Raw genomic sequence first — 26,738 nt, 5'->3', positions numbered from 1 at the left:
CAGATAGAAAGGAGCTCCCAGGAGCTGTTCACAATGAAAGACTTCTGTAGGCAGACGGAAGCAGGAACAAATCGTGGCTTGGTTGTGGCCAGGCCACTTTCCTTTAGGGGATGCCAGGGGTCTGTCAGGATGAGGTGGTTAGATAGCATTACCTACTCAATGGATGAACCTGAGCAAATTCTAGGAGAGAGTGGAGGACAGAGGAGCCTGGGGTGCTGCAGTCCGTGCAGTTGCAAAGAGTAATATAGGACTTAGTGACTGAACAACAAGGGGTCTGCCAGGCAGGTGACCTCAGGTGATTCCTGGTGGACTGGTTTAAGATTCTATCTCTGGCAGGGACCAAAACTGTAATTAAATCTTGGTTTGTTGATGCAGGGTGTAGCCTAAGCCACTCCATTTTGGACTTGTTGTCATGTTTTTTTTTTTTTTTTTACCCAATGACAATGTATATGAAGACTGTGAGCTTCTTTGGGAGAAAAATCATGTGTTTCATTTACTATCCAGTTCATCATGACTACTGTTTATTGAATACCTGCTTAGTATCAAAAGTATACACAGATAGTGAGAATTTTCACAAAGTGGCCATGATCTTCAAACTCCATTTTACCATCACCGTTTTAGTTGAGGAAACAAAGACCAACGGAGGAAGCCAAGACCTGGAGATGTTAAATAACTTGGTCAAGTCCAAAGACTTGGGCAGTGGGAAAGGCAGGGTAGGACCTGTGTGCTTGCTCACGAGATGTGTTGTCTCTGCCTCTGAGGTTGACTGCTTCCATTGTACACCTGATGGAGCTCATTAAACGGTGCTCAGTGGGAGAAGAGGAAGCAATTTGTGGTTGAATTGGTAAAGGCAACAAATGAAGTGGATTTACAGTTTGCTATTCTCACCTCTAAGCTTTGCAAGAAGACATGAGCTACACGGTATCCTCGATGCCAGTTAACCAACACACGCTCAGAGACCAGGTTTGAGTGAGTGAAGCTGTTGTGAGGTTTTGGCTAACCTCTGTCACTTCGTAGATTACCTTCTCATTCAGGGTTACAGCAGAGGACAGTTCCAACTCTTGGGAGGAAATGTGGTTGATGAGCTCTAGGACTTCTCAGAATGTCACAGTTCAAGAGACACCTGTGCTGAAGCAAGTGCAAAAACCACAAGTGCAAAGAGGTTACAGTTCAGTTACCTTTAGGATCTTTGTTTCTGCTTCTGGAGCAAGAATATATGTCAGAATCGGGTGAAGGGTTGGAAACTGGGAGAAGAGTGAGAATAAAGGAAGTCAAAGGTATAGGGGAATAGTGATTAAAAAACGCTTATGTTTGGATGTGGAAATGAGATTCCCTTGGGCTTCTTTTAAGTGTCTTCATACTGTTCCCTAAGTACAGTCAAGTAAAAGGTAACAAAAGCTCAGACAGCAGAACAAAGGCACCAAGCTAATTTTGTGCACACTTTACATGGAACAAACTGCAGGGTTTCATTACCCTCTTTCCAAAGAAAGCATATTTCAAGAACTGAGATAGATTCATCCCAGTTTGCACTAGATTTTTTTTTTAACTAATTATTTAGACTTTAAAAAGAAACAGCACACCAAATCCAAGTTTTGCAAAGAAGTTTTGGCAACCAAATGCGTCCACCTGTGGCCCTGTGAAAGAAAAAGGACTGCAAAGGCTGAGAGAGGGCAGAAGCTGGGGAAGGCATCTCATTGCTAGAAGTCAGGCAGGAGTTACATTATCCATTTGCCCAAGAAATAATGGACCCAGAGGTGTTCAGAGAGTTCTTTTAGCCTTCCTTCCGTACCAAAGCATGCGCACATGCATTTTATAGAGTGTGAGTATTCTATTGGGAGAGTGGATCACAAACTCGTTAGTTCATTTCATGTAGAAAGCACTCACACTCTAAAGGAAGAGGGCTCTAGCCTATTTCTTTCAGGAGCCACTGAATGAGAGAGCCACAGAAATCCACTTGACTTTAAAGAAAACTCTTACTATCTGTTTGAGCCCATCCCTTAACCTCACTGTCCTCATTTGTAACATGATGGCTTTATATTCTCTGAATCCCTCCAAGCACTAAAAGTGGACAGTTTTGGAAGGCCAATGCCTTTCATTCCTACTGATTCTAACAGGATCGTGAAACTAATCGAATCAGACCAAGTTGACAAATAAAAAGATCTATTTATTACTTTCCAAAAAGGCTCGACTTCCCAGCCTTACTCAAGCCTAGAGTTTCTCAAAGTGTGGTCTCTGAACCTAGGGCATCAGCCTTGCCTGAAATGCAAATGATCAAGCCTCCTCCATCACTTACTGAATTAGAAACTGGAAATAGGACTCAGCCTTCTGCACTTCCTACTGCACGTAGGAAGCATCACTACAAACAAAGCTAGTGGAGGTGATGGAATTCCAGCTGAGCTATTTCAAATCCTGAAAGATGATGCTGTGAAAGTGCTGCACTCAATATGCCAGCAAATTTGGAAAACTCAGCAGTGGCCACAGGACTGGAAAAGGTCAGCTGTCATTCTAATCCCAAAGAATGCTCAAACTACTGAACAATTGCACTCATCTCACACGCTAGTAAAGTAATGCTCAAAATTCTCCAAGCCAGGCTTCAACAATACGTGAACTGTGAACTTCCAGATATTCAAGCTGGTTTTAGAAAAGGCAGAGGAACCAGAGATCAAATTGCCAGCATCCACTGGATCATCGAAAAAGCAAGAGAGTTCCAGAAGAACATCTACTTCTGCTTTATTGACTATGCCAAAGCCTTTGACTGTGTGGATCACAACAAACTGTGGAAAATTCTTAAAGAACTGGGAATACCAGACCACCTGACCTGCCTCTTGAGAAATCTGTATGCAGGTCAGGAAGCAACAGTTAGAACTGGACATGGAACAGAAGACTGGTTCCAAATAGGAAAAGGAGTATGTCAAGGCTGTATATTGCCACCCTTCTTATTTAACTTATATGCAGAGTACATCATGAGAAACGCTGGGCTGGAAGAAGCACAAGCTGGAATCAAGATTGCCAGGAGAAATATCAATAACCTCAGATATGCAGATGACACCACCCTCATGGCAGAAAGTGAAGAAGAACTAAAGAGCCTCTTGATAAAAGGGAAAGAGGAGAGTGGAAAACTTGGTTTAAAGCTCAACATTCAGAAAACTAAGATCATGGCATCTGGTCCCATAACTTCATCGCAAATAGATGGAGAAACAGTGGCAACGGTGAGATACTTTTTTGGGGGGGGGCTCCAAAATCACTGCAGATGGTGATTGCAGCCATGAAATTAAAAGACGCTTCCTCCTTGGAAGGAAAGTTATGACCAACCTAGATAGCATATTAAAGAGCAGAGACATTACTTTGCCAACAAAGGTCCGTCTAGTCAAGGCTGTGGTTTTTCCAGTAGTCATGTATGGATGTGAGAGTTGGACTATGAAGAAAGCTGAGCGCTGAAGAACTGATGCTTTTGAACTGTGATGTTGGAGAAGACTCTTGAGAGTCGCTTGGACTGCAGGGAGATCCAACCAGTCCATCCAAAAGAAGATCAGTCCTGAGTGTTCATTGGAAGGACTGATGTTGAAGCTGAAACTCCAATACTTCGGCCGCCTCATGGGAAGAGCTGACTCATTGGAAAAGATCCTGATGCTGGGAAAGATTGAAGGCAGGAGGAGAAGGGGACGACAGAGGATGAGATTATTGGATGGCATCACCAACTCAATGGAGATGAGTTTGGGTAAACTCCAGGGGTTGGTGATGGACAGGGACACCTGGCATGCTGCAGTCCATGGGGTTGCAAAGAGTCGGACACGACTGAATGACTGAACTGAACTGATCTGCACTTTAACCAGCCCTCCAAGTAATTTTGATGCTTGCTCAGTTCCCAGACCGCTTACTTGCTCTGGCTGTCCCAGCTGCCTGACGTGACTTTTTTTGAGGTCTGTTTGAGACCTAGCTCAAATATTTCTTTTTTCAAGAAGCCTTTCCAGCATCCCCCAAATGAAATTAAATTCTCCTTTTCCTACTGCCTCAGACCATTTCCCTTCTTCTTCTGTCAAACTTCTTTTCATCTGCTGTAACTGTATGTGTGTCCATGATGTGGAGTCTGGCACGGTGTGGTAGGCAGCCTCTAAAACGGCCCTCAGTGATACCCATTTGTTTTCCTCCTCTTGAGTGTGAGTTTGTCTAAGTAAGGCTTATTTCTGTGGCAGAAGCAATGGGATGTCAATTCCAAGATAAGGTTATACAATGACTGGTATCCATCTTGGTCATATTCTCTTATTTGTCCTGCCTCCCTCTTCTTTCTCTCTCTCACTCCTTCCATCCCTCCTCTTCTTCCTCAGATTCCTCCTCTCTCTTCCTGCCTCATCACCCCTTCCACCCAGTCTGACCACCATGTAGATGTTAGAGAACTTACCCTGGGTAAGAACCACTTACCCTGGGCAGGCACAAAATAACCACGTGCATGCAGGCATGCTGCATTACTTCTGTCGTGTCCGACTCTTTGCCACCCCATGGACCACAGCCCGCCAGGCTCCTCTGTCCATGGGATTCTCCAGGCAAGAACACTGGAGTGGATTTCTGTGCCCTCCTCCAGGGGATCTTCCAAACCCAGGGATCAAATCCGCATCTCTTACGTCTCCTGCATTGGCAGGCAGGTTCTTTACAGCCAGTGCCACCTGGGAAGCCCAACCATGTGCATAAGCTGGCTCATAATGAGGTCCCGACAAAGGGCAAGGAACTGACAAGCGGCCGCCAAAAAAGGGACCGGAAGAATTAGGGTGGGGCCAAGAGGAGGGAGGAGACGCCAGCCTGTTTGCCCTGTCAACCACCCAGCAACCCTCACCCTGAGATCTACCTTGATTGGGACGTGTGCCCCACCAGAAGGGCCCTGAGCTGGACCAGATATGGGCACAAGCATGATGATTGGCCAGAGACAACGTGAGACTAACCCCACCTCCATAAAACCTAAGACCGCCAGCCTTGGGGCAGAGCAGTTCTTTCAGGTTCCATTCCTCTGTTGCTGTGCCGTCTAGCGCCCCTTTTCAGCAAAGTCTTTTGCTTTGTCAGTGTTATGTGTCTCCTCAGACAATTCAGTTGCAAGTGTTAGACAAGAGCCCACTCTTGGGCCCTGGAGGGGGTCCCCCTCAGTACACAAGCTCATTCCAACCTGGGCTGTCCTGCCAGGGAGGCCCTGGAGAATGAGGCCGCATGGAGAAGCGCAGAGCCAGCCCTGTGGGAAGGCACCTGGGAGTCAGCTTGTAAGTGGGTCCTCCCCGAGCTGAACTTGGACATGGCTGCAGCTCCTCCAAACACTTGGATTTGCGGTCTTGTGAGGGATCTTGAGCTAGAACCATCCAGTTCAGCCTCTTCTCCGTTCTAGAGTCACAGAAGCTGTGAGGTAATCGGTTGCTAAGTTTTGAAATAATTTGTTGTGCGCAGTAGATAACTAAACGCAGGACTGGAATGTTTTCATGTTCTCCAAAGTGTGTAAGGGGATGCTTTGCTCATCATCAGAGTTTGTTATATGACTGTTGGAATCAGAGGAATGTTGCCTTGAGAAATTTTCAAGATTAGTTAATTCTCGGTTTGTAAGGGATGTAGTCACTGTAGGTTCCAGGGAAAATATGCTTGAATAAGTTATCAGAAAAATTAAAAAAGGATGGAGGTCAGGGTGGGGGTAAACATGTGATAAGTTTGAGGAAAACACAATCAGACTTCTAGACAATTTGAGTTTTCCTGTGCTTGTGGTTCTCTAACTGGATGACATGAGACTTAAAAAAGAAAAAAATTATCATTTGAAAAGGACTGAAGCCCAAGTACCCAAATAAGTATCTCCAGTTATGATAAAGCCCAGAAAGTGTCAAAAATGTCAGCCAGAGGCCACTGTTTGAGGACGGAGCACAACCCTGAAGAGGCTGAGTTTGCATTTAGCAGTATCCGAAGAACTCTGCTTCGTGTCTGTTCATTCCCCCGCCGCACACCTTTGTCTCAACATCCTGACATTTACGTTTTTCTTTTTTTATTGACGTATAGTTGATTTACAATATTCCGTGAGTTTCAAGTGTACAACATAGTGATTCACAACTTTTAAAGGTTATACCCCATTTATAGTTATAGTAAAATATTGGCCTTATTCCCTGTGCTTCACAGCATATCCTTGTGTCTTATTTATTTTGTACACAGTAGTTTGCACCTCTTGCCCCCCAGCCCCTATCTGGCCTCTCCCCACTGCCCTCTCCCACTGGTAACCACTAGTGAGTTCTCTGTACCTTGACACTGATTTTTCATTTATATGAATACAGTTCCATGTGTTATACAGTAGGACCTTTTTGTTTATTTTCTATATAGTAGTTTGTATCTGCTAATCCCAAACTCCTCGTTTATCCCCTTCTTCTCCCTTTGGTAACCATAAGTTTGCTTTCTATGTCTGTGAGTCTGTTTCAATAACTAGTTAATTTGTGTCATATTTTAGATTCTACCAATAAGTGATGTCAGGATATTTGTCTTTCTCCTTGCCTGGCTCAGGGACACTCGGGTTTCTTTCCCCTTTCTTATCTGAAGAAGAGCTGAATGTGCCCGAGAGGAAGGAGAGGGGGTTGAAGACGAGCTAGCAACTCACCGCTCACACAATCAGAAGCTTGTCCCCAGAGTGACACCCACTTTAGGACTTGCACCTAAAATGCTCCCTGGGTGCTCCTGAATGCTGCTGTTGGCTCCTTCCACCACACACACACACATACGAGAGTGTGATGCCCTCCTTTGAGAAGTCTGCTCTTGGAGAGAACGCTGCCAGCTGGAACGAGCAGTGGAACGTCCTTCTCTTAGTACTTTCGGACATAATGGAGACTGACCTTCTGGGAGACTGCTGACTAGGAGAGGAATGGGGACTTTAATTCCAAATGAGCTTGTTTGCACTTTTCTGGAGAAAAATTTTGACTTGGATGACACCCAATGTAATACAGTTTATTTGGTGTAAGTACAAGGATTTTTCTTTTCATTTTCTCATTTCCTGAACATAGGGCTTTCTTTTTGAGGATTTTTTCCCCACTGTTGTTGTCATGTTTGGCCTCATTTTGAAGAGTGAAAAATTATTTAAGAGAAAGGCTCAATTAAGTTTTATATATTAGCCTGGCTATTGCTTGTGTTACTCAACTAAGAAAGAGCCAACTAAAACTAAATCACTCTGTGATTCAAGGCACAGCACTTATAGAATAAGTGTCAGGAAAAATTGTTTCTGTTATGATCTGAGGGGTACCCCAAGCAAGCTTTTTTGAATTTGGAGAAATTTTGAAGTTGTTGCTTTATAGATCTTGCCAGAAAGATCCTCTGGGGTAAACAGGCTTCAATTTCCTCCTTGTTCCTTTCCCCACATGCCTGCCTCACCCTTTCCAAAGACTTTCCTCTCTGAAGGGCATTCTCCTCCTGCAGATTCACCTAACTCTACCTTTTTTTTAAAAAGTACTTATTCTTGGCTATGCTGGACATTCTTTGCTATGCAAGGGCTTTCTCTAGTTGCCCCAAGCAGGGATTACTCTCTAGCTGTGTGCAGGCTTCTCATTATGGTGGCTTCGCTTGTTGCAGAGCACAGGCTCTAGGGTGAGTGAGCTCAGTAGTTGTGGTATATGGCCTTAGTTGCCCTGCTCTATGTGAGATATTCCTGGACTGGGGATTGAACCTTTGTCTCCTGCATTGGCAGGCAATTCTTAACCACTGGACTATCAGGGAAGTCCGCATAAGTCTGTATTTTAAGGGAATATGTTTTCATTCCAATCCCAAATAAGGGAAATGCCAATGTCTTTCACATGCTAGCAAGGTTAATGTTCAAAATCTTTCAAGCTAGGCCTCAGCAGTACATGAACCGAGAACTTTCAGATGTACAAGCTGGGTTTAGAAAAGGCAGAAGAACCAGAGATCAAATTGCCAACATTTGTTGGATCATAGAGAAAGCAGGGGGATTCCAGAAAAACATCTACTTCTGCTTCATTGACTACACGAATGCCTTTGACTGTGTGGATCACAATAAACTGGAAAATTCTTAAAGAGATGGGAATATCAGACTACCTTACCTGTCTCTTGAGTTACCTGTATGTGCATCAAGAAGCAGCAGTTAGAACATGGAACACTGGATTGATTCAAAATTGGGAAAGGAGTACGTCAAGGCTGCATATTGTCACCCCGCTTATTTAACTTATATGCAGAGTCCATGATATGTGAAATGCTGGGCTGGATGAATCACAAGGTGGAATCAAGGTTGCTGGAAGAAATACCAACAACTTCAGATATGCAGATGATACCACTCTAATGGCAGAAAGTGAAGAGGAACTGAAGAACCTCTTGATGAGGGTGAGAGAGGAGAGTGAAAAAGATAACTTAAAACCCAACATTTAAAAAACTAAGATCATGGCATCCGGTCGCATCACTTCATGTCAAATAGAAGGGGAAAAAGTTGAAGCAGCGATAGTATTTTCTTGAGGTCTAAAATCACTGCAGAGGTCTAAAACCACTGCAGATGGTGACTGCAGCTATGAAATTAAAAGACACTTGCTCCTTGAAAGGTAAGCTACGGTAAACCTAGACAGTGTATTAAAAAGCAGAGACATCACTTTGCCAACAAAAGTCCATATAATCTAAGTTATGGTTTTTCCAGTAGTCATGTACAGATACGAGAGTTGGAACATGAAGAAGGCTGAGTGCTGAAGAATTGATGCCTTCAAATTGTGGTGCTGGAGGAGACTCTTGGAAGTCCCTCAGACTGCAAGGAAATCAAGTTAGTCAGTCCTAAAGGAAATCAGTCCTGAATATTCATTTGAAAGACTGATGCTGAAGCTCCAATACTTTGGCCACCTAATGTGAAGAGCCAACACATTGGAAAAGACCCTGATGCTAGAAAAGATAGAAAGCAAAAAGAGAAGGGAGTGGCAGAGGATAAGATGGCTATATCGCATCACTGACTCAATGGACATGAATTTGAGCAAACTCTGGGAGAGAGTGGACGACAGAGGAGCCTGGCATGCTGCAGTCCACTTGGTCACAGAGTCAGGACGTAGCAACTGAACCATAACAAGAAACCCATGTTGGACTCTGGTCAAAGCAGTTCTTTCTAATACATATTTGTTAGATATTAAAAATAATAGTTTGATCCTTCTTGCAGTCATGCATGCATGTCTTAATTGGCTCAGCAGTCAAAGCCTGGACGACAACGGATACTTTTTGTCCACTCCAGCTCTGAGGGCTCATTCTAGCTCATCATCCTGCCCATTCTAACCTAACCCCTTCCAGCCTTGATTTGTTTGGTCTTGGAAATACTGAAGTGGATTCTGTTCTTCCCCATCCCAAACTTATTTCTGCCAAGTGAGGTGCAGAGGCAGAATGGTGGTTCACATTGACGGCGATGAAAGAGTGCACACAGCCCAGCCCTGCCTCCCTCCTCTGTTTATCCTTTTGTCAACTTGGAAGACATTTGCCAGGGAAGAAAAGGCACGCATTCTTGGTATAATTTATAGTGCACTGTTAAGCAGATGGTATAAGTGGTTTATTTTTAAGGAGGTTATTACTGGTCACAAAACTTCAAGTCAGCTATTTGCAGAGAACCCTGATGAAGGAGGCCCCTGTTTGTGGCGTCCACCCTCCAGAGCATCTGACAAGGGCTTACTGTGCTTTTGCATCCAACCACATTTAATCCATTTATAAGACCCCTTTGTATGAGATGCCGTACCAGAGGAAATTAATGTAGGATATTGCAAACAGCTTTTAAGAATGTCTTTTCTATAGAAGAATTGTGTCATTCTGAGAGAAAGTGGGCTCCCCCCCCGCACCCCACATTGTTATGACTTGACATCTCTGATGTGGAGTGTTTCCAGCCAGTTATGATAAGAAAAGACTGAGTTTTTCACTCTTGTGGAAACCACAACTGAAGAATGCTATTAGATTATCTGCTCTCTTACTCTTCTCTGATAAATATAAATATAAGTGCGTTTAATTTGGGGTCCAAGTTTGGGGAAGAGAGGTGACAGCACTTTAAAACCAGGCAATGAAAAATTGAAAGTTCAAGATGACAATGACTAGTCATTTGGACAACAGAAGATAAACATGTGCCTTACAAGAAGGAAGATATTTTCTCATCCGGTAGGAAATTTTGGTTTTCTAATTTCTGGGAATGAAAACAAAATTTTTAAATTACAAGCTGACATCAGATGCCAACTTTGGGGGTTTTATATTTTCTAAGTAGGGCATTATGAAGAAAGTAACTACTATCTTCAATTTCCTCATCCCAAGAAATAAGGACAATATGATTTAAAGAAAAAGTGCGACATAATCCCATAGAGAACCATTCTGTAGTAAGGCCATTTCTATGTACAGCGTCACTGTACTAGACTTTGGCGGTTTTGTTTCTTCCTTTCAGAGCAGACTGTGAACTTGCCCTTACTGCCTGGCTCCAGTTTAAAACTTGGTGCTAGAAACACAGCTCTGGGCATTTGAGTGCATCAGGTGTGAAGTCAGATGACCTACGGTCAAGTCTATGCCTTGTCACCAGTGGTGTATCATCTTGGGCAAGCTATTTCCCTGATTTTCCATTTTTGCATGTACACAATATGGATAAGAGTGATACTCTTCATAAGGCTGCTGGGAGGATTACATGAGGTAGGGGGAATTGATTGGTGCATAATTAATGTGCAACACTAGGCAGCTGTTATCAAAGGGCTGACATAGCCCTGTGGACCATTGTGAGCAGAGAATGGAGTCAAAGCAGAGATTTTAGAAGAACTGACATTAGAAGAGCAAATTTTTTTTGTTTGTTTTTGCTAAAATTACCTAATTTTATCATTTATACTTATAAGCAACCATTTAGTTAATAAAGTGTATCAATTTGAAAGAAACAATCCATATCTTATGAAAGAGGAGGTAGCCAATATAGAAAACAGAGTTCATAGAGGCAAAGTTTATTGCTTTTTTTTCTTAATTGAAATATAGCTGGCATGCCATATTGTTAGGGCATTCCTGGTGGCTCAGACAGTAAAGAATCCGCTTGCAATGTGGGAGACCTGGGTTCGATCCCTGGGTTGGGAAGATACCCTGGAGGAGGGCATGGCAACCCACTCCAGTATACTGGCCTGGAGAATCTTCATGGGCAGAGTAGCCTGGTGAGCTGCAGTCCATGGGGTTGCAAAGAGTCGGACTCTACTGAGTGAATAAGCACAGCACAGTACATTACAAAATGATCACCATGATAAGTCTGGTAATCCTCTATCCCAATGCAAAGTTATTATAATATTATTGACTATATTCCTTACGCTGCATATTACATCTCTGTAAATTATTTTTTGTATAGCTGGAGGTTTATACTTCTTAATCCCCTTCACCTACTTCACCCAACCCCCTCTGGCAACCACAAGTTCATTCTCTGTATCTATGAGAATGTTTTTTATTGTTGGTATTTTAAATACCTATTTATGTATTTAGCTGCACCAGGTCTTCGTTGCAGCACATGAGATCTTCAGTCTTCATTGTGACTTGTGGGATCTTTAGTAGCAACATGAGAACTCTTAGTTGTGACATGTGGGATCTAGTTCCCTGACCAGGGATTGAACCCAGGACTCCTGCTTTGGGAGCACGGAGTCTTAGCCACTGGACCGACAGGGAAGTCCCTATGAGTATGGTTTTGTTTGGTTTGTTTGCTTTGTTTTTTAGATTTCAGTACAAGTGAGATCATATGGTATTTGTCTTTTTCTGGTTGATTTATTTCACGTAGCATGGTACTCTCTTGATCCATCCTCATGTTGTTGTAAATGGCAAGATTTCACTCTGTGTTTAATGACTAATATTCTGTTGTATTTTTATATACCATAGCTTCTTTATCCATTCATCTATTGATAGATACTTAGGTTGCTTCCATATCTTAAGCTATTATGAATAATATTGCAATGAACATAGAAGTGCACATATTTGGGTGTATATATTTTTTCAAATTATTGATTTTGTTCTCAATAAATATAAATAAATAAAAATAAATATCTAAAAGGGAAATCACTGGGTGGCATGGTAGTTTATTTTTAGGTTTGTGAGGAGCCTCTATACTGTTTTCATAGTAGATACACCAATTTACAGTCTCCCCAAAGTGCAAAGGTTCCCTTTTCTTCACATCCTTGCCAGCACTTGTTATTTGTTGCCTTTTTTATAACAGCCATTCTGACAGGTGGTAATTCATTGTGGTTTTGATTTGCATTTCTCTGCTGTGAGTGATATCGAGCATCTTTTCATGTGTCTATTGGCCATCTGTATGTCTTCTTTGTGTTCCCAGCACCATTTATTGAAGAGACTATCTTTTCCCCATTGTATATTCTTGCCTCTTTTGTTATAGATTTATTGACCATAGGTGTGTGGGTTTATTTCTGGATTTTCTGTCCTATTCCATTGTTCTATATTTCTGTTTTTGTGCCAGTACCATACTATTTTTTATTACTCTTGCTTTGTAGTATAGTCTGAAGTCAGGGAGCCTGATTCATCCAGCTCCATCTGTCTTTCTCAAGATTGCTTTGTCTATTTGGGGTTTTTTGTGTTTTCATTAGAAATTAAATTTTTTTTTTTTTGTATTTCTTTGTAAATGGGGTTGTTCCCTTATATTCTATTATTTCTTCAAGTAAGTTCTCTGTCGTTTTTCCTTTCTCTCTTCTCCTTCTGGGACACCAGTAATGCAAATGCTTACTTGATATTGTCCCCAAGGTTTCTTAAACCATCCTTATTTTTAAAAACTCATTTTTTTCTTTTTGCTGTTTAGTTTGACTGATTGCCACTACTCTGTCTTCCTGATTGCTGATGTTCCTCTGTATCATCTAGTCTACTGCTGATTTTTTTTTTCTTTCTATAGTATTGTTTATTTTATTGTCTTTTCCAGTTCTGTTTGTTTCTTCTTTGTATTTTCTAACTCAGTTGGAATTCTCACTGTGTTTATCCATTCTTCTACCAAGTTCCTTGAGCAACTTTATCATCATTTCCTTGAATTCATGTTGGGTAGATTACTTGTCTCCATCTTGTCCAGTTCTTTTTCTGAGGTCATGTCTTGTTCCTTTGTTTGAGACATATTCCTCTATCTCCTCACTTGGCCCAATTCTCTTGTTTATATCTATGTGTTAGGTAGGTCAGTTTTGTCTCCTGATCTTAGAGAAGTGGTGTTATGTAAGAGATGTCCTATGGGGCCCAGGGGTACTCTCCTCTCTGGTCATCAGAGCTGTATGCACTAGTGGTGCTCCCTGCATGGGCTATGAGTGCTCTGCTGTGTGGGCTGACTACTGTGGGTGCTCCCGTGGGCAGAGCTGCCTCTTGGCCTGGTTGGCTAGAAGGCCCAGCCTCATACAGTTGCTGTAGGCCTGTAGGCCTGCTGTGGGATGGAGTAGGCTTTCTGCATGGTTGGCTGTGCAACCTGGATGTTCATCTGCTGACCTGTTGGGTCCCACATAGCTGGTTGCATGGCCTGGAGGCACATGGCTGCCTCAGACCAATTGGGAGGCAGGGTAAGCCCCTGGTGCCGATAAGCTAGAAGGAGGATTCCAAAATGGTACTTGCCAGCACCAGTAACATCATGGTAGAATGAGCTCCCCCCAAATTTCTGTTGTCAGTGTCACCGTCCCCAGGGGGAGTCCCAGTTGCCTCCTGATTCTTCAGTAGGTTTTTTAAGATCAGCAAGTGGATGTGACCCAGGCTCCTTCCCAACTCCTACCTCTCTGCTGAGTCACAGAGCAGGTGAGATTCTATCAACATCCTTTAAGAGTAGAGTCTCTGTCTCCTGTGGCTCTCTGGTCTCCTAAGCATAAGCTTATTTTCAAAGCATGATGCTCTGCGGTCTCATCTTCCCTCTGCAGGATTCTGATGTGGGATCAGACACCTCGCTCCTTGGGAAGAACCTCTGCAGTTTGTGATATTCCTGCTGTCTGTGGGCCGCTGACCTCAGGAGTGTTGCTCCAGACTGCACTGTGTCTCTGCCCCTTCTATGCATCTGGTGTGACTCCTCCTTTGTATCTTTAGTGGTAGAAATCTTTTCTGCTAGTGTTTAGGCTGTTCCTCTGTAAGTAGTTGATTTTGGTGTGCCCAGGGGAGGAGCTGAGCTCAGAGTCTTCTTACTCTGCCATCTGGGGAAGCTCCAAAGCTTGTTGTTTTTTAAGCAGAGAGACATAAAATTTTGGTAATAGATGTAATCTAATCTCTGAAAGCTGTTGTTCTCTGTGGTCAGTTAGAGATATCTCAGTGCCCCCTTCAATACTTAGATGCAGGATACTCCTTCCACCATTTACTTTCTTTCTCTGGTTCCTATTTTGTTACCATTTGTCAATTTCTGATTAATAACTTGACTTTCTCAATACTTTTGACAGATTCTCATTTTCCCCCAGCCTCCATCCTTCTGACAAACTCCTCTTCATCCTTCAAGATATCTTCTTTGAAAAAGATTTCTCTGTACTTCCCTAATTCTTTTGTACCAAATTGTGATTTTAAAAATTATCTTTTTTTCCCCCCCATGAAATTGTGAGCTCTTAACAAGCAAGGGTGATATTCTTATATTACTGGGAAAAGTTACCCTCTTTCCCAGGTGCCAAATCCAGTACAAACTATGCACTTAATTAGTACTTGTAGACTGGATATTGCATAAATACATTGAATGAGTGATCAATTTGTAGGTGAACAAGTGTTAGCCAGTGTGTTGTATCAGAGTAATGTGAATGAGCCATTTCTGGGAAAAAATGTTGATGCATTTTAAACTGATGTGACAGAAGGACTTAAAGGGAAGAAGTTACTTTATACCAACCAAACAACTGTAACAATAACAAGTCACATTTATTGAGTGCTTACTATATTCTGACATTCTTTAAAGTGGCTTATATATACATATATCATCTTCTTTAATTTTTTCAGTAATCCCATGAGGTTGCTATTATATCCCACTTTATAGGCGAGGAAACAGGTTTAGGAGGGTTGAATAAAATCTCATAGATCACACAGGTGCTGAGCAGTGAAGCTGGGACTTGAACCCAAGCTCATGTGTCTGTTCCAACATATATCGAAGTTAACATCCATCACCCTGAGTAGCACCCTCAGAGTAGCGGAGAACACATCATAGAATTTGAACGGTCTCTGAGGCATGCTTTCACAAAAGCACTACACTTCAAAGGAACGTGTCTTTAGAAATACATGGAACAGCTGAAGATTTTCTGAAAGTTTGCTGATGGGTGAAATTATATATTTGGGTACTTGAAGACTTTTATATGGGGATGAAATTACTTTCACAGTAGGCAACAACTAAGTGGAAAAAAACTAGATACAAATGTCGGACATGCAAAGAAATTGTGGAAAATGCAGCCTAAACAATCCCAATTAATTAGCATCTGAAGAGCTGAAACGTCTATGAATCTTACCATGTGACAAAGGAACCAATGTCCAATTGTAGAAATGTGAAGTTGCCACATTCTTCTGTAAGTGAAATGCAGAAAATGAAGTCAGTTTAGGTCTTTTTATTAAAGCTCTAGTTGTTTTTTTTCTTTTTTTGGTCCCACAATGTTAAACTTAGTAAACAAAGTTTTTTCTCATTAAGAATTTCTTCACTAAAGGACTATAACAAGCTTTAAAAAATCTATTTATTAATGAAAACACATTGCTTAATTATACCACTAATTACAGTCTTCCAAAGTCTAGGAAGCACCTCTTAACGGGAAACAACACAATTTAGAAAATAAACCACAATGAAATTCTGCAACAATGAAAATACTTTGCTACAAATACTTTTGACCTCTTATCATCCCTTTAATGTTCACAAGCTTTCTTGAAGACTAGGTGTATGTTGACTATTACTTTCATGTTATCCACAGTTTCCAGCAGCAGTTGAACCGGATTGAATTCTCATCTTCTCAGAACTGATCTAAATATCGGTTTCCTTTGAAGTCAGTTTTAACTGTGCTTTTGGAATAGCAGAGAAGGATTAGGACTATTTCCCCAATTTTCTTGACCATAGCTGCAACAGCTACCTTTCTGATTTTTAAAGCCATTCCAATGAGTCAAGAGTCTGACTGGCTGAACAGAGAAAGACAAATACTATATGGTTTCACTTGTATGTGATAGCTAAAAAAAAAAAACTGAACTCATAAGACCAGAGAGTAGAAGGGTAGTTACCCGGGGTTGGGGACTGGGGAATTGGAGAGATGTTGTTAGTCGATAAATAGGTTCTTGAGATCTAATGCAAGTGATTACAGTCAACAGTGCTGGATTATAAACTTAAAAGTTGCTAAGAGACTAGATCTTAATTGTTCCCATTACGAAAAAGAAATGGTAATTATGTGATGTGATAGGGGTGTTAGCCAGGGCTAAGATAGTAATTATTTTGTGATATATAAATGTATCAAATCAATATGTTGTATACCTTAAATGTATACAGTGCTGTTTATTGAATATATCTGAAAAATTAAGTAAAAAAAATAAAAAGAGTCTGACTGGCTTGAAATCTCTATGTGATACAACAAAGTGTGATTTTACCCTTTAAAAACAAGATAATACCCTTTATCCTCTACCATCCTATTTTCTTTGGGGGAAAAGATTAGTTGCAAGGGGGTTACGTGTGCTGCCTGTAATTATGTGCTATGTGTAAGAAAAGACTAAGTGAAGTGCCCAAATACAGCTTCTTTTAAAAAATAACACCTGACTTGAGTGGATAGAAGCAACAGTGGGAATCAGACCAAGGAAAGAAATCAACTCAGTTGTCACCACATTTTATTATGAAAGCAACAATAGCATGAAGCAACTTAAAAAGAAATGTAGAAACAACCTACATGTATTCTCAGTTAGGACTCACTACTATTCCCTGACTGAACGTTAGAAAGATTTAAACTGAAAGAAACCAAGTGTTCAGAATGCATCCGTGAAATTCTCCTTAATTTAATGATCAGAGAAGAATAGCATCAGAAGGTTAGATGTAGCATCAAATCCCTAAAAAAAATCTTAAAAGTCCACACTTTGTCACATCAACTGGGACTAGATATAACACTGATTTCTTTCAACAGAATTGGGTAAATATTTGACCTCCAATGTCATTATGGTTAATGTATATTCTAGACCCCGGAGGACACAGACTGCAAGCTTTGCTTTCCAATTGGCTCCCTGACAGCCTCTGCTTCTTGGGAAAGACTGATAATATACTGTGTCCTTAACTTGGTGCAGTTCAACTCTTAGCTGTTCAATAGATAAAACAATAATGATCTCATACTGTGGTGATTGAAGTTCATGTGATTTGTAAATCAGTACATAATAATAAACTCTGGGTTAACTATTAACCCTCTGAAAATATTCAGGGCTAATACCATTCCTTTATTTAATTCTAAAAAGACAGAGATGTAGAGATGTGGTTGGCTTACATACATAATGTCCCAGAGAATAAAAGTTGATGGCAATTACATTAATATTTCTAGAACTTGTGTTACATTAATATTTCTAGAACTTGTGTTACATTAATATTTCTAGAACTTGTGTCTCTCTTGCAATTCCCTGTATGGATGCAACAAACTCGTCTATGTTAAATTACTCATTTTGATAACTATGTGAGAAGAAGAGGCACAGATGGTATTTCTGAGAATGACATCAAATGGCGTTTAAAATGCTCATTGGCAACATATCACATATTTATATGTGAGTGGAAAGTCATCTTTCGGCTACATTAATGCTGCAAAAATAAACACACTTTGGTCTCTGATGCAAAGTTTAAAGTTCTCATGGCAATATGTGTTTCTTCACTTTGCTTACCAGATACAATAAAATAGTCAACATTTATCAGTCAACTGTTTGTATTAAACACCCACTGTGTGTTTAGCCTCAGGTGCTATGGAGCCTTAGAGAGAAAGACATTCAAGGACTTTATAGTTTAATGGGGGGGAAGGAAAAATACAAATGTGTACATGTAAACAAGCAGGGCTGGAGATGTATAAACACACACACAGTCCTGACCATCTGTGCAAAGACGGAGGCCGAAACTGGAAGGATAAAGGTGGGTGGGTACAGGGAGTGAAGCAGCTGAAATGAGGTGAGTTTTGTTTTGTCAAAGCTGCATTGGAGCTTAGACAGAGCGTGTTTTCCATTTTTCAGAAAATTGAGAAGTAATATACATGCATGAATAAAATTTTTCATTCCGTATTTGGTGCAGTGGGTAGGTAGGGGTCTGTGGGATTTGAGGGGGAACTATATTGGGGATCACCAATGACCAGTGATTTTCAATGTGTGGTCCTGACCATCGGCATCAAACTCACAGGGACGCTTATTAGAAACACAGGTTCTCAGGCCTCACCCCAGACTTACTGACTGAGAAACTCTGCGAGTAGTCCAGCTGTCCATGTTTCCACAAGCCTACCAAGCATTCTCTTTTTGTTTTAATTAATTAATCTCTATTTATTTATTTGTTTTGGCCGTGCTGGGTCTTCACTGCTGCGAGGACTTTTCTCTAGTTGCGGCAGGCCAGGTCTACTATCTAGGGCGCAGCTTCTCCTATTGAGGAGCGCAGGTTGTAGGGTGCACGGGCTTCGGTCGTGGCGGTTCCTGGACCCCAGAGCACAGGTTCAGTAGTTGTGGTGCATGGCTTTATTTGCTCTTCAGCATGCGGTCTTCCCTGGTAGCTCAGTCAGTAAGGAATCTGCCTGGAATGCAGGGGACCAGACCGCCTGCAGCACAGAAGAACTGGGTTCGATCCCTGGGTCAGGAAGATCCTCTGGAGAAGGAAATGGCAACCCACTCCAGTATTCTTGCCTGGAAAATCCCATGCGCAGATGAGCCTGGTGGGTAGAGTCCGTGGGGTTGCAAGAGTCAGACATCACTTAGCGACTAAACCACCACATGTGGGATCTTCCTGGACCACGGGTTGAACTCGTGTCTCCTGCATTGGCAGGTGGATTTTTTACCCTTGAGCCACCAGAGAAGCCCCCGCCAGGCGTTCTGATGCTCCTGCATCTGAGAGCCTCTGTTCCATGATGGGGTCCTGAGGCTGGAGCAAGGGCAGTATCTCTGAAATGGCAAGTCCAAAGGCTTGCTCATCTACTGGAGGGTTCCAGAACACAGAAGCAGCTGGGGAGGAGGGGCAGCGGGTGAAGGCCTCAAAGCTCACCAGTGGGAACTTCGCAAGGGTTCTTCTGAGCCCTCTGAACTGTGTCAGAGCCCGGATTCTGAGCTAACGTCTTCAGAGAATTCTAACTTTTGCATTTCCTGACTTTTATGAGCATGTGGAGTGTTGTAATTCCGTGAGGCTTTTAAATGTAATTTCCTTTGCTTTTAAGGAAAAATTGAGACGGCGGGGAGGGGGTTGATAGGGGATGGGTGGTGGCTGGTAGTGAGATGGTAATAATGGAGAAAACATTTTCAATAGGAATAAAGCTTCAGCAAAGTTTTTCTGTAAAGACATTGCTGCAAAGCCTGTATACCTTTATTGAAATATAAGATAAATTAATGATAATAAAAACTAATATTTAGGTAGCTCTTGTGATGTGCCAAGCGTATTCTAAAGTATTTACATAAATTGATCATTAATCCTCATGGCAGGTTTTTGACCTCGACCCCATTACTGTTGCCATATGATTGAAAGGCACCTACAGGACAGAGAGGTTAGGACACGGCCTCAGGGTTACACAGCTGGAACTGGGACTAGAACTTGGGCATTCAGACTGTGTCTTCTAGCCAGTATACTGTGTCATGCTACAAGGCCTTAAACACTACAGGACAAGTATTTCTATTTTGAAAGAGTGACTCATTGTTCTAAATTGTTCGGCATTGAGAATCAGGCTTCAGGGCCTGATGGTTTTCTTATTTAATTTTCTGGTTGGGCAGCCGAGTATTTCCTGGGTCTACCCCGTTCTCACAGAAGGTAGCCGAAGCTGACTTCTGAGTAGAGTAAATCAGTTACAAAATAAAGGTTAGGCTTGGTGCCAGAGCAAGACTTGGAAAGGTTCTGGAAGCCCGCAGCCCCAAACAGTTGAGCCAGGCGTCAGCAAGCCCTGAGGCTTAGAAGCTCCTAAAAGACCTAAGTTCCATGGAGAGTGGGTTTCGTGGGGGTGGAGGGAGTTAGGGGGAGGATGAAGGAAGGACTCGGTATGGCTTTAATTTTTCAAATATTGATTTCTTTGGCTGCGCTGGGTCTTAGTCGTGGCACTCGGGATGTTTAGTTGCAGCATGTGAACTGTTAGTTGGGGCATGTGGGTTCGAACCCAGGCCCTCTGCATTGGGAGCGTGGAGTCTTAGCCACTGGACCACCAGGGAAGTTTCCTTGGGTCAGTTGCTTACTATCATCTTGTCTTCTGGGGGTTATTCTCAGGACAAGAATTCACTGGTGAAGAGCTTGGACTTTGGGGTTGGATGACCACCCGAGTCTGAGGCCTGATTCCTTCCCTAGCTAGATGTGGAAACCTACTGCTATGCCTCAGTTTTCTTCACTTATAAAACACAGGTGGGGGGATTTCCCTGGTGGGCCGGTGGTTGAGACTCTGTGCTCCCAATACAGGGGCTCTGGGTTCAATTCTTGGTCAGGGAACTAGATCCCATATGCCTCAACTGAAAAATAAAAATAAAAAAGCCCACAAAAAACACAGGTGGTATTAGCGCTGGCCTTAGTGTTGTTGAGAGGATTGAATAAATGGTACTCTTAAAGTTCTTTAAACATTACCTGGCGTAGAGAAAGCACCAAACAGATGGCAGTTCTTATCTTTGTTTCCTGACACATGCCTGGCGCTGTTCCACAAGCTTTCGAGAACACCAGTGACTAGATTCCACTATTTCTTTTACGACAACCCTAGGACTTAGGTACCTCCCATTTTGCAGGTGAGGAAACTGTGTCTCCCTGGGTCACTGGCCTGAGATGACAGAAGCAGGAAGCGGCACAGTGAGGCTTTAACTAACAGGGGCCTGAGCCCAAGGCGTGCTTTCCTCCCCACGCCCCCACTTGCACAGGCAGCCCACACTCACCTCCACTGTATTGAAATAATTGGCTCCAGGCCCCTGGGGAAACTGATATGAATTACTGCTTCCTTCACGCTTTTAAAAGCTGGATTGGAAGTGGCTTTGAATTACTTTACTCAGACTTTCACCACTGTGGAAATCCTCCCTATTTGTTGTCTTGCAGATACATCCGCATAAGAGCTGTTGGGTGGGGCGTGTGATTTGCTTATAATTTTCTCGCTCCCTCGTGATTGATACATGATTTGGTGACTCATAAGTGATCTGAGTCACAAAAGCGGCTTTCTCTGAGGGAACAAATGTTGATGCAGCAGTCACATTCCCTGACACTTCTCACACTTAACATTACACGGTCACCAATATATTGACATCGTGAACTTGGAGCTCTCCGCCCATTGTTTACATATGAAGGACCAGTTGGTCCAGATCAGGAGAGAGGTCTTCTATGACCTCTGACGTCTTGCTGAACCTGGGTTGCTATCAAGGTCACTGCTAGAGACAGCACTCACCTCCTGTTGCTGCAGATTTAATTTGCTATTCTCTGACTAGTTGTTCAACAGTTTGGACTTCAGTAGATTGTTTTCTTTCCTTGATGTCTTACTGTGCCTGTGTCAGACAAGGCTGCGAAATATCAGGGACCCCAAAATAAGTCCCCTAGATGTGTTGTGAGAGACTGAAATTCAAGGGGTATATTAATGAATGTTTAGCTCATATATGTGCATGTTTTACACAGCAAATCTTTTGACTTTATAATATTTAAAATATATTGTATACCAAGAAAACACAGAAAGAAGAAATAAAATGCACAGTACCAATGACTATTTAGCGAAGTTGCTCAGTCGTGTCCTACTCTTTGCGACCCCATGGACTGTAACCTACCAGGCTCCTCAGTCCATGGAATTTTCCAGGCAAGAGTACTGGAGTGGGTTGCCATTTCCTTCTCCAGGGGATCTTCCCGACCCAGGGATCAAACCCGAGTCTCACGCGTTGCAGGCAGACGCTTTATCATCTAAGCCACCAGGGAAGCCCAATGACTATAGCAACCTAGAAATAGAGACTGTGTTTGACTTTTTGTTATCAGGTTGAAACGTATAAAATTGCCAATAGACAATATTTTTGGCCTATAAAAACAGGTTGCCCCTTGGGGGAACAAAGGAGTTAAAATTAAGTGAGAAACAAAGATTTAAAAACATAAAAATGAAAGCCCCCTCCCACCCTCCATATACTACCAAGACAAATGATAACTATCTGGGGAATTTTTGCTAGAATATTGAGCAATATCTTTACCAGAGAAGGGTAGGAAATCTTTATAATTTGGAAAAAATGAATTTGATAAAATATCAGAGGAAAAATAGTATCAGGGGCACTGATTGAACCCATCTGAGTCTCAGTTTTCTCATTTGTAGAATGGGAACATTGTACTGGATGATTCAATGAAATAAGCGTGGAATTTAAAAAGCAACTCTCCATGAGCCAGGATGCTCCAAAACAGATAGGAAGAAAAACTTAAAGATGTATGGAGAAGGCAGATCAATTTAGGATTAATATCATTATTTATATTCCCAAGGTCTGTTTAAGCGTCCTATTAAACAGAAGCACTCCTAAATCGCTACATTCCAGGGGACTTTGGACATACATAGGTTTCATTCTTGTTGTCGTTTAGGCACCAAGTCATGTCTGACTCTTTGTGACCCCATGGACTGTAGCCTGCCAGACTCCTCTGTCCATGGGATTCCCAGGCGAGAATAGTGGAGTGGGCTGCCATTTCCTTCTCCAAGGGATCTTCCTGACCCAGGGATTGAACCTGCATTTACTGTTTGGTAGACAGATTCTTTACCACTGAACAACGTGGGAAAGCCCACACAGGTCTCATGCCCATGAACAAAAAAAATAAATAAAAAGAAAGGAAAAAAGAAAAAAAAAATCCATTTGTAGATTTGACTAAAAACAGGAGGTTATTCTTGTTATCATCATGAAAACATCTTTGCCTGTCTCAGTGTGGCAAAGGGTATACCCTCAGCCTCCTCATAGTATACCAGGAGGGCTTTGGACAAGAGGGAGCCTTTTCTGGGCAGTTAATAAGCCAATCGGGTAGTAGTATTTTACAGATGCTCTGATGGTTCAGCAGGTGAAGAATTCGCCTGCAGTGTAGGAGACACAGGAGACACTAGTTCGATCCCTGAATCGGGAAGATCCCCTGGAGAAGGAAATGGCAACCCCAGTTTTCTTGCCTGGGGAATCCCATGGACAGACGAGCCTGGTGGGCTACAGTCCATTGAAATGCAAAGAGTTGGACATGACTGAGCGACTAAGCACTTGGAGAGAAGCAGACTCTCCTGGGATATATCCTGATAACGTCAATATTTTCTTTAGCAAGCCCATCAATAAGCACTAAGATTAGTTCTTCAAATGGGAACATGATCCCTATTCAAGAATGTGGCATAATGCTAACAGGTAACATTTCCAAAATGCCAATAATATGCCAGAAACTCTTCCAAGTGTTTTAAATGCATGAATTCCCTTAATCTTAATAACTCTGAGTCCAGTACTACTTATACAGATAACAAAACTGAGGCACAGTTGGGATGTAAAGGTTGACAGTCCACATAGAAATGGGTTAGGAAAAGCTGGACAACCCAGGGAGGAGAGAAAATTCACAAGGAAAGAAACATAGTTTTAGTTGGGAATAGTGGGAGGAGCTGGATGTTTTTATCTTAATTGCACTGATTTATTTAATAGAACAATGATTCTATATGTCATCACACACACATACACACATGCACACACACATCACACAAAATTCTCATAATTCAGTTCAGTTCAGTCACTCAGTCGTGTGCGATTCTTTGCGACCCCATGGACTGCAGCATGCCAGGCTTCCCTGTTCATCACCAACTCCTGGGGCCTAGTCAAACTCATGTCCATTACGTCGGTGATGCCATCCAACAATCTCATGCTCTGTCACCCACTTCTCCTTCCGCCTTCAATCTTTCCCAGCACCAGGGTCTTTTCCAGTGAGTCAGTTCTTTGCATCAGGTGGCCAAAGTATTGGGCTTTCAGCTTCAACATTAGTCCTTCCAATAATTTTTAGGACTGATTTCCTTTAAGATTGACTGGTTTGATCTTGCGGTCCAAGAGACTCTTAAGAGTCTTCTCCAACATCACAGTTCAAAAAGCTTCAATTTTTTGGTACTCAGCTTTCTTTATAGTCCAACTCTCACATCCATACATGACTACTGGAAAAACCATAGCTTTGACTAGATGGACCTTTTATGACAAAGTAATGTCTCTGCTTTTCAATATGCTGTCTAGGTTGGTCATAGCTTTTCTTCCAAGGAGAAAGTGTCTTTTAATTTCATGGCTGCAGTCACCATCTGCAGTGATTTGGGAGCCCCCCAAAAATAAAGTCTCTCACTGTTTCCATTGTTTCCCTATCTATATGCCATGAGTTGATGGGGCTGGATGCCATAATCTTCATTTTATGAATGTTGAGTATTAAGCCAAATTTTTCACTCTCCTCTTTCACTTTTATCAAGAGGCCCTTTAGTTCTTCGCTTTCTGCCATAACGGTGGTGTCATCTGTGTATCTGAGGTTATTGATATTTCTCCCTCAATCTTGATTACGGCTTGTGCTTCATCCAGCCCAGAATTTCACATGATGTACTCTGCATATAAGTTAAATAACCAGGGTGACAATATACAGCCTTACCGTACTCCTTTCCTGATTTGGAACCAGTCTGTTATTCCATGTCCAGTTCTAACTTGTGCTTTTTGACCTGCATACAGATTTCTCAGGAGAACGGTCAGGTCGTCTGGTATTCCCATCTCTTTAAGAATTTTCCACAGGTTGTTATGATCCACACAGTCACAGGCTTTGGTGTAGTCAAGAAAGCAAAAATCTCATACTCAGCTCTTCTGTCATTTTCATAAATCCTAAGACTATAAGCTTTTGCAGGTATTGTTAGAGGTAGATAACTAGACGGCTGGGGCCACACCTGATGTCACAGTATCAGTGCTGGGTTTGGTGTCCTTCCAGCCATGATTAAAATCCCAACTTCACTGTTCATCAGCTGTGTGACCCAAGTAAATTGCCTAATGTCACTCTTTTATAAAAAGGTCTTAAGAGTACCTACTTCACAGAGCTGCTGGGAGGCTTAAATGAGATCATATGAGTAGTTAGAACAGTACCTAACACACAGCAGATGCTTAAGAAACAGTGACGACAGTAGCTATTTTCTAGAGTCACCTAACAAAGAAAGCCATCTCCTTTCACAGTGCTCAGTTTCCAAGTTTAACTGGATGTGACACCTTATGGACTTGTTTCTCAAGGTACTTCAGTGGACCCTACAGATAGATATATACTTAAAGTAGTGAACTTGTTCGTCATCTTGCTAATTTTATGGGCCTATCAAATGGGATCTATGCCTATCCTGGGAATGCAGTGAACAGGCGCGCTGCTAAGCTGAGATTTTTGGTGGGGCAGCTCTTCCCGTAAGATGCCTCTGCTAGACTTCGCTTTGCCTTTTCCACCCCTGTGCCTGAAGCCAGAGCTATGTGCATTTTCCTTCCCAGTATCCTCATACACTGACTCTTTTTTTTCACCTACTAAAATGTAGTAAGCTTAAGAAAAGTTCAATTAAAATGAAACATAAATATTTTCTTTCTTACTGTGTCATTAAAAACTCTCCCCTCACATCCCAAGTTACTTGGCATCCACCCAAAGGAAACATTTTACTCTCTTGGCCCCCAGTGTGTAAGGCATAGAGGAAAAAGATCTGCTTATTCTGTCTCGACAGGATCCTTGCATGGGGAGAGGAGCAAAGGTTTCAAAGGAGTGGAAAAGAGCATGAAGTAGGAAAGTAAGCCAAGAGAAAAAAGATGGAGCATTAAAAGCTAAGAGAGGAAGAAAAGAAAATGATTTCATAACACAAGTCTAGAATGGACAGTTTCTGGAAGATAGTATCGTACCCTGGGTTTCTGCATCAAAGGTATAAAGCTTACCATTAGATGCTGACCTCATTCAGGAGAGAGTCCAATATAGCATTATCCCTGAGTATTTCTGGTGGAGTCCAAAGTCCAGTGGTATTCAACATAGCTAGTACTTCAAGTTTATGTTATGAGTTGGTAGATCATCTTTACCAGCAGCAATAGCACTATTATTTATTGAGGATTTAATACGTGCTATGAAGCTAACAAAGATTAGTCTCTTTAATCCTTAAAAGAATTTTACAAGCTAGAGGTGATTATAATCCCAGTTTTAAAGATGGTAAGTTTAGGAAGGTTACAGTTAGTAGAAATGGATCCTGTATTCTAATCCCAGCAGCCAGACTCCAGCACTTGTGCCCTGTATCTTATTTGATTTATGCTCCATATTGTTGGACAACTTTTCAAAGTTCTTCCTTTTGTAACCCCTCTCCCTCCTGCTCCTCCTCCTCTTAATCTTCTGCCTTCCTCTGTTTACATGGCTCCTACTCATAGAGTCAGGTTACATTTTGTAAGTGGTGGATCATCCAATTCTGTTTCCTATCACAGAGCTAAGGTATTCCTACCAGTCATCTTTCCAGTAGTCACTAATCCAGTGGAATCATTATCCATCTCCAGAAAAAATTCAAATAGAGGGAACTGCTCCATCTAGAGTTCCAGCTTGCAAATAAAATTACTTATTTTCACTTAGTGCCCTTCCTCGCCTCCCCAGAAGCCTTCACCTTGTCTAAACATTAGGCTTTTATTCCAGGTTTGGCCCCAAATAAACTGATCTATGGTGGCACGCATGGCGAGCGGCTTCCTGTGGTTAT

General features: G+C 42.0%; 1 protein-coding gene across 1 annotated transcript in view; it reads left to right on the top strand.

Annotated features, from left to right (window-relative positions):
• Positions 1 to 6,710: 6,710 nt before the first annotated feature.
• Positions 6,711 to 26,738, top strand: part of LOC122452928 (spermatogenesis-associated protein 31D1-like) — a 76,190-nt gene continuing 56,162 nt past the window's right edge. Inside the window, exon 1 of the mRNA XM_043486749.1 lies at positions 6,711 to 6,957. The gene's annotated coding sequence lies outside the window, so the exon portion shown is untranslated. The remainder of the gene's footprint in view (positions 6,958 to 26,738) is intronic.

The sequence above is a fragment of the Cervus canadensis genome, chromosome 14, assembly GCF_019320065.1.
Source record: "Cervus canadensis isolate Bull #8, Minnesota chromosome 14, ASM1932006v1, whole genome shotgun sequence".
NCBI classification, from domain to species: Eukaryota; Metazoa; Chordata; class Mammalia; order Artiodactyla; family Cervidae; genus Cervus; species Cervus canadensis.
This window is presented reverse-complemented; position numbering and strand designations above follow the sequence as displayed.